Source organism: Moschus berezovskii, chromosome 6, assembly GCF_049115385.1.
Source record: "Moschus berezovskii isolate FMDL1 chromosome 6, NW_MosBer_1.0, whole genome shotgun sequence".
Taxonomy (NCBI): domain Eukaryota; kingdom Metazoa; phylum Chordata; class Mammalia; order Artiodactyla; family Moschidae; genus Moschus; species Moschus berezovskii.
In genome coordinates this window covers 50,797,130-50,806,025 of record NC_142465.1, presented here as the reverse complement: position 1 = coordinate 50,806,025, position 8,896 = coordinate 50,797,130, and positions in this window count along the sequence as shown.

Genomic DNA, 8,896 nt, shown 5'->3' with positions numbered 1-8,896 from the left:
CAGTTGGTAAAGAATCTGCCTGCAATGCAGGAGAATCCGGTTCGATTCCTGGGTCGGGAAGATCCACTGGAGAAGGGATAGGCTACCCACTCCAGTATTTGGGCTTCCCTTGTGGCTCAGCTGGTAAAGAATCCACCTGCAGTGCAGGAGACCTGGGTTCAATCCCAGGGGACGATCCTAGAGAAGGGAAAGGCTACTCACTCCAGGATTCTAGCCTGGAGAATTCCATGGACTGTATAGTCCATGGGTCGCAAAGAGTCAGACATGACTGAGTGACTTTTACTTTCACTTTCAATGGCTGTAAGGTCTTAACCCACATTAAGGTGTTAGAACTGTTAAAAGATAAATGGAAGACTACGAAAAATTTTAAGAGTTGATGTGAGCAAAAATCAATTTGAATCAGGCAGTACCCAACTGAAAATTGTTAGGAGCCCTCTGCCCACGAGAGCTGGGGGACAGGCTTTTTGAGGCCGAAGTATGCAAGTACATTATTTGATTGGCAGCAGCTTACGCATTTGCACTATTTGGGAAAGCCTAGTTTCCTGTTTGTGGTGAGTTGTCCTCAGGTTTCAAGACCTTAACCTTGAGGGTTGGACAGGCTAAGGTTTTGGTTTCTTTATGCATGTAGGCTACTGAGGCATTAGAACCACCTCGGTATAATGGTCTCCTTGTTTAATTAATTGAGCAAAACAAATATAGTAATCAATGATGCCACTGATTTAACAAGAGTGGACCTCAGACCCGGAACCATGCCCCACATAATAGCCTAAGCATGTCTCCCAAAGGGCCTTACTTAAGAAGCCCTGGGATCCTCAGTGCAGTTGACAAGAGTCAAAATAATATCAAAACTGGAATCCTTTACCTCTTAGCTTGACTTAACTTGAAATAGCAAATTTTCCGTTCATTAGATATTTAAGGTTCCACATATTTAGAATTCAGCAGGAGGGATTAACTTTGATAAATCAAGAATTGCTGCTCATATCCAGAAAATATAAGAAATAAAACTTTTTTATTTTGGTTTCCGTTAATTTAAAGATCATATAAATATGCTCATGATTGGAAGCATGCATTCTTCTTTATAGACTTCAGTGATGAAAACAGAATAATTACAAAGTGGATGGCATTTCTACCTAATCTATTCATCAAATATTTATTGAGGAAATATTATGTCTCAGGCACTGTCCTGAATACTGAAAAGAGCAATGGAAAAGTCCTTGCCCTCATAAAGCAATCATTGTGGAGTGTATACATTGCACAGTGTACGCATAATGGAGTGTATATGTTGCAGAGGCAGACAAAGAAAAAACAAGTGAGGGCAATATGCTCTGTGACAGAAAATTCATTAAATAGAGTGGTCAGGGAAGACCTCACCATGAGGAAAACGTTCAGCAAAGACCTCAAGGAGATGAGGCTTCCCTGGTGGCTTAGATGGTAAAGAATCTCCCCTGCAAGTTGGAGACAATTCAATCTGTGGTTCAGGAAGATCCCCTGGAGAAGGAAATGGCAACCCACTCCAGTATTCTGACTGGAGAATCCCATGGACAGAGGTGCCTTGTGGGCTACAGTCCATGGGGTCACAGAGAGTCAGACATGACTGAGCTCAAGGAGTTAAGGATTTTTCTAAGGGAAGAGCATTCTAGGCAAAGGACCCAGAGACACTAAAGCTCTGAGGTGGGGCATGTGTATTTGAGGAACGGGAACAGGATCAGTCTGACTGGAGCAAACTGAGCAAGGACGGGTACAAGAATAGGATGTAAGTTTAGAGACATAAGAATGAGGGCACTCTAAGGATTTTGGCTTTTTGTCTGGAAAATGGGAAATTTGGGGAGTTCTGAGGAGTGACACGATCTTACATTTAAGAAGAGCGATATGGCTATTTTTTAGAGAATGAACTAAAGGGGACAAGAGAGAGAGACCAGGTAACAGCCTACTTCTGTAAATCAGGTGAGAGGTAACGGTGCCTTTGGTTATGCTGATATTAATGGCAGTAGTGAGGAATGGATGGATTCTGGGCATTTTTGGATGTGCAACCAACAGGATTTGCAAATGGATGAAATGTGAGTTATAAGAACAAGAGAGAAATCAAGAATGACTCCAACTGAATGACTTCAGTTGTTTAGCCTGAACAACTGAAGGCTGGAGTTGCCATTTGCTGAATAGGAATCCCACTGGGATAAACAGGTTTGGAGAGATGAAATTAGTTAGACACAATAAATTTGAGACATCTATTTATTAGCTATCTAAGCAGCAGTGTGGAATATGCAGTTGGCTTTCTGATTCTTCTGTGTCCTGAATATAGTCCTTCCAGTGTCTCTATACTACTGAGACATACATGAATTGCCACTTGATATAAAACATGTTTGTGAACTAAAGAAATTTGGAAACTCAATGCTGCTTTCAGAGAAAGCAAAATACTAACAGGAAGAATATAATGTATGCTTATGAGGAGAAAGAGTCCCAGATAGAGCTAACTCTGCCTACAGCAGCTGCAACAGGCACCAAAGGGTAAAAGAGAACAGGTTTAACTGCAGTTCAATCTCAAATAGGCCGTGGTTTTAAGTGTTTCCACGCTCTTTGGTACTAAGTATAGATTGGTTTGATTTTCAAGCACACGGGCAAACAATGTTTCCTGTGCCAGATATGTATTTTTGCACAAAATAGTTTGAAAGCTCTCAGCATGAACACTCCAACTGCAACTGACCTCTGTCAGGGGTGGCAATAGCGCCAAGACAGGGAGCGTGAGAAATGGAAAAAGAAATGAAGAGAGAAATTTGGAGCAACGGAGAATGGCAGTGAGGAAATTTCAGGAAAGAACAAAACTTAAAGTCGAGGTCAGAAAACCAAATGCCTTCTGGAGAAAGGCAGGTGGTGTCAATGGGTAGAGCCAGCCTCCTGCGCTCATGCACACACATGCGCAATAACAGGAAGTGGTGGGACCGAGGTGCTCCATCAGCGGGGCACAGGTTTCCTCCGAAAGGGAGCTTGTCGGGGCGCGGGGGTTGGGGGGAAGGCTCTTTGTTGTCATACAAGACTGGGAGCACAGAGTGGGCAGATCTTACCTGACTTTAAGAAAAGCCAGACATCTAGATATTTATGTGAAATCTCCTGATTTGTAAATATTGTCGTTCAGTTCACATTTCCGAAGGGCACTATGTAAGCCAAACAAAACATTATCTGCAAGCTGCTTTCAGTCTTTAGGTCCCCACTTCACAACTTCTAACACTGCTATTTACATACAAATAGTTTTAACTATTGACTAAATTGAGCCATTAATTTCCAACATAGTTATGACAATTATTTCTCCTACACAAGAGAACCCATTCTTTTTTGTGTAAGACCTGGAGTTTCTGTTTCACTATGAAGTCCTAATATAAAGAATAAATATAAGGTAATCATATAATAAAAATAATTCCTTTTGGGGGTTTTTAAAAATAAAAGTTACTGACTTTTGTTACTATTCTTGCATGCTGCTGCTGCTGCTGCTGCTAAGTCACTTCAGTCGTGTCCGACTCTGTGTGACCCCATAGACGGAAGCCCACCAGGCTTCCCTTTCCCTGGGATTTTCCAGGCAAGAACACTGGAGTGGGTTGCCATTTCCTTCTCCAATGTGTGAAAGTGAAAAGTGAAAGTGAAGTCGCTCAGTCGTGTCCGACCCTTAGCGACCCCATGGACTGCAGCCCACCAGGCTCCTCCATCCATGGGGTTTTCTAGGCAAGAGTACTGGAGTGGCTTGCCATTGCCTTCTCCGATTCTTGCATAAATCTCCTCAAACTAAAGTCTACCTTAAATTAAGTATAATGCAGAATGAGGCAGCCATGCCCTGCTGCTTCCAAAATAGGTTGACATTTTGCAAACTTCTCGTGAAATATTTTTTTGAGGATGCTCAGCTTCAGAAATTATACAGGCTGGTGGGAAAGGACTGGTTCTAACTGGAACGAACAAATGGAGGGTGCAGTTTTCATTATGATTAAGGTCAGTCTACATAGTCTTTCCTATAACTCATTTTCTCCATCATTCAATATAGAAATTTCCATTAAAAAGCAAGCATACCGGATGAGTGAATAGCTTTAGAGGAATGCTCGAATTCCTTTGGTTTGCATCCGGATGTCCTCTAAGCTGGGTAAACCCAAGCAGACAGCTAGACCAGGATTCCGGCCCTGTGATTTGAAAAAGATCTGAGCAGGGTTCTGTCTTCCAGGAAACTTTCCTTAGGGATGCTTGCCCTATGGTGGCTTCATTTCTACTCATACAGATAGATGGGGTGGCGGGAAGGAGTCTTCATTCTTTTTACTAAAATAATTGAGAAAGCAGATACCCCAGAGTAGGGTGATGTCTTAAAACACTTATTAGCTAACACATTATGCGAGAGAGTGACTTTTAATTGTTTTCTGTTCTCAACAGGGGCAGGGAGCTGAGACAGCAAAAGCAAGAAGAAACGACAGAGGCTCCAGAAGTCTGGAAAGGAGATGAACTGGAGGTGTGAGGTGTCGCTTAATTCTGCCTAGCGCTAGCTCCAATTCCGAGGAGAGCGAGGGTGCAGATGGAGACTTCAAATCTACATGCAGTGACAAGTCAAAACGCTCTCGGGTTTTTGGGGGGAATTTTTTTTTTTAAGTATCTGTTGCTCCAGATGAAAATAGAAAAGAGCTTAGAATTTAAAAAGAGGAAGGATCATTTTAGTTTATTTCACCCAACCCCAATTTTGTGTATAATCTCTAATGCCTTCAGGAAAACTTTCCTGACCATGGAAAAGATGTGTGGAAAACTGTGGAGGAAAAAGCAAAGTGGAAGAGCTTGGCTCCGAGTTGACAAGTCTATCTTGGTCAGTTACCTGTAAATGGAGCAGGTCTTCCTAGACAAACTTTGGAGAGATTTGCTGACAGAGGGCTAAGGAGAGGTAAGCCTGAGGTCAGAAGCTGCTGTTGAAAATATGACCCTGCTCACAAATAAGGAAGTTCTCTGCTGTAGGCTCTGGTGCAAATGTCTGCTAGCCATGCGTTTGCTCAGTGATTTCTTCGGCACTTTGTAAAACCCCGTAGGATTTCAGGATATTAGTGCTTCCTCCTGACTTACTATTCATAAATGGACCTTTTAGACACCCTTTACTACCAGTTAGCTTCATGCGAAACTCCTTTTTTTGAAAAAGGGAAGAAAGGGAGGTGTCTTTTCTCTTTTCCCTTGCCTTATCAGGTTAGAGAATATTATTTCTTTTTAGAGGGTCAGCATATTATTTTATTCTCATTAAATACTTGGGTTATGGATGTTAGTCATCTCATGAGATCCTTGTTCTCAGTCCACAACAGTTTTAGATTAAGGGGTGCTTACAGTAAAAGATTATGTTGACTTTTTATTTCTCAATGAAGAAAAACTCACCAGATACCATGTAGTAAACACTTCTGTGTTTCAAAGATCTGAAATAGAAGATAGTAGGTTCTTAGCGTTGGATAATCTTTCTTTACTAAGTGAGATTATTATTTAACATTTTCATTTGCAAATAGCATGATACTTGACTGAATCACATCAGAAATGGGTAATTCTCTACTAGTTCATATAGTTGATACTTCATTTTTTTGCCTAAATCCCCTGGGTCTTGCTTCATCATTTCCCACATGCTGTCTTAATAGCTCAGAAGTTAGAGGAAACAATTCTGTTCAAGTAAGGGAAGGGAAGACAAAATCCAGCCCAAGCCGGGAAACAGCACCATGGAGACAGACCTACAGCAAAAGAGGAAGTGGCCCTGGATTCTGCTTAGGGTGAGCACACTAGTGACAGGACTTCTATAGGGGGGAATTCTCTGTTTTTCCACTGCTCAGCCATTGAGCGGAAGTATAGAAATACCAGCAGGGAAGTGAAGGTGGCACTGTTAGGTCAGATGGAGCTCCGTGGGCATCCTTCGTGCCCCAAGCAGTATGCAGTCTGAGAACTATATGCCATCTCCCTCTTAATCGGTTCTGGATGAATAAGAGTGAGCTGTGGATTTCCCTGAATCCTAATCTGTTCACTGCCCATTACTAACAACTCACTGAGACCTGAGTCTCATCTCTAAAATCAGGATAATACTATACCTGCTCCAATGAATTGTAGGATAATTGAAGGAGGTGGTTCAGACAAAACAGTGCTCAAGCACAGAACTTGACACATAGCTCTAGGAGAAAGCAATTGAGAATTTCTTTTTTTTTTTTGCTAAAGTGTGTATGTATTGCATGAAACGTTTGGCAGGTTCCTCCCTTGCTGTGGATTAGGCACAGAGGAAAGATGATAAAGCATTGGTGGGAGAGGAGAAAAAAGGGAAATCAGAGCACTGGAATGGAACAACCCCCGTGAGAGGGGACCACAGATAACTACATGGAAAGAGGCAGACAAAGCAACAGAAAGAACCCTTAGGTAAGGTAAACCACAGGCACACTGTGTGTATTTTTAGAAAATCATTCAGTCTGAGCGTTCTGGCTCTACTGCAGTCCTGTGTTTGGTTTTCTCACTTTTATCTTGTGTTCAGCCTCACCTCACACATTTCCCCATGCCCCTCTTCTTCCTTACAAAGTTTTCTGTAAGGTTCCTCCCCTTCTCCTCTCTCATTCTTGCTTTCTTCCCGCACCCATTTTTTTCCTCTTTTTACTGGTACTTTCATTATGATTTAGTTCTCTTTTGCTGTTCTTGTAAAGCGTTACTCTCTCTACCCTGCCAGCTACCTTCTTTTTTCTCCCTTCCAGATCATGAGAAAGCCATTTTTTCTTTCTCCAAAAGCAATCCTCTTTTTACTTCACAAACTCCTCTCTTCTTCATACCCATTATTGTCTGCCCACTGGTCACTCATTTTCCTTTGGCTAATTTTTGTTATTTACGACACCTGGAGATGATCAAGGACCCTTCACCTGCACATGAGCTAAATGCAGGTGTTTGCTTACTGGCCTTGTGATTTTCTGTATTTCAAAACCTTTGTTAGAGAACATTGCTAGGTGAACAAAGGGCCTTGTCCATTATCATGTTGTTGCAGATAACTAGCAAGCACAGTGCAATTGTCCATAGTGATATTTAGAGTGGCTTTTCTTCAAACAAAGATATTTTGGAATATAAAAGTGTTAAAAAATTGTCCAGGACTATTTAACAACAAGTACCTAAATTACTCACCAAAAATGATTTGTCTTGCTTTTGCCAAGGTAATTGAAGACGAAAGTGGGTCTGGCTTAGCTGATCCACTGATTGTTTATACTACCTTAATGAGCATGAGCATTGTTAAGTCAGACTTTAACCTGAATAACAGTGTAGATGTATGTAAATGTATGATTTAATGAAGAGCAATTCCCCAAGAACTTTACATGGTCTAGATTCCACCATGGGAAGGCCATGTTGGTTGAGAGAACCCACTTCAACTAATATAGACTCCTCTTTTCCATTTGCCTGAGGCAAAGGGCTGGTTTGCTACAAATAATATAAAGAAGAAATGAGCTACTTGTCATTGGACACTTTGTGACTCGGGTAAAGTTAAGTCTTTAATTCTGGTTTATAATGAAGGCCAGACTGAAATCATTCTTGCGGGAAGCCACAATAAAAAATTTGTCCCCAAAGTCCCAGTGTTTTAAGACTTGTCCTTTATGTGGCATGCATACATCCCTTTAAGAAGTATATATCCCTTCATCTCTGAAATGGAGGAAATTTTATAATAACTTGGTTTGGGAGAAAAAAACTGTATTACAATCGACAAAACTGAATTCTGACCGTAGTGCCTCCTCTGCTCCTACTGGTGGTTCTGGACATGGTGTGTCTCTGCTGTTTTCATCTCACTCTGAAAGTGAAAGTGTTAATCACTCAGTCATGTCCAGTTCTTTGCAACCCCACGGTCCACAGCCCACCAGAATCCTCTGTCCAAGGAATTCTCCCTCTACTCATCTATTATGTATACTTGCCTTGAGCTATTGGTTACCAAGGATAACCAGAGATCTGAATGACCATATAAACATGTGAGGGTTCCTCCAAAAGTTCATTGTGTGCTTAAAATGCTATTGTTGGTAATAATGAGGTTGAGGTCATCACGGTGGTGATCTTGTAAAATCTCTTGTTGTTGTTCAGTCAAGTCATGTCCAACTCTTTGCAATTCCATGGACTGCAGCATGCCATACCTCCCTGTCCCTCACCATCTCCAGGAGTTTGTCCAAGTTCATGTCCATTGGATTGATGATGCCATCCAACCATCTCATCCTCTGTCACCCTCTTCTCCTTCTGTCTTCAATCTTTCACATCATTAGGGTCTTTTCCAATGAGTTGGCTGTTCGCATCAGGTGTCCAAACTGTTGGAGCTTCAGCTTTAGCATCAGTCCTTCTAATGAGTATTCAGGGTTGATTTACTTTAGGATGGACTGGTTTGATCTCCTTACAGTCCAAGGGACTGTCAAGAGTCTTCCCTAGCACCAAAGTTCGAAAGCATCAGTTCTTCGGTGCTCAACCTTTTTTATGGTCTGACTCTCATATCCGTATATGACTACTTGAAAGACCATAGCTTCGATTAAACAGATCTTTTCTGGCAAAGTGATGTCTCTGTTTTTTAATACATTCCCTAGGTTTGTCATAGCTTTTCTTCCAAGGAGCAAGCTTCTTTTAATTTCATGGGTGTAGCACCATCCTCAGTGATTTTGGAGACCATCCAAAATAAAATCTTTCACTGTTTCCACTTTTCCTCCATCTATTTGCCATGAAGTGATGGCACTATTTATTCTTATTTATAATACCTTATTTTCTTCTTGAGTGATTGGTAAATCTTCTCTACAGACCACTGAGAAAGGTCATGATGGGAGAATCTTTTTGGATTCAAAGATTTTTTAAGTTATGTCTCACTTTTAGCAGATCATTTAATGAGCTTTATTGCAAAATGCCTAGATAAGTAGCTTTAAGAATTGTGTCT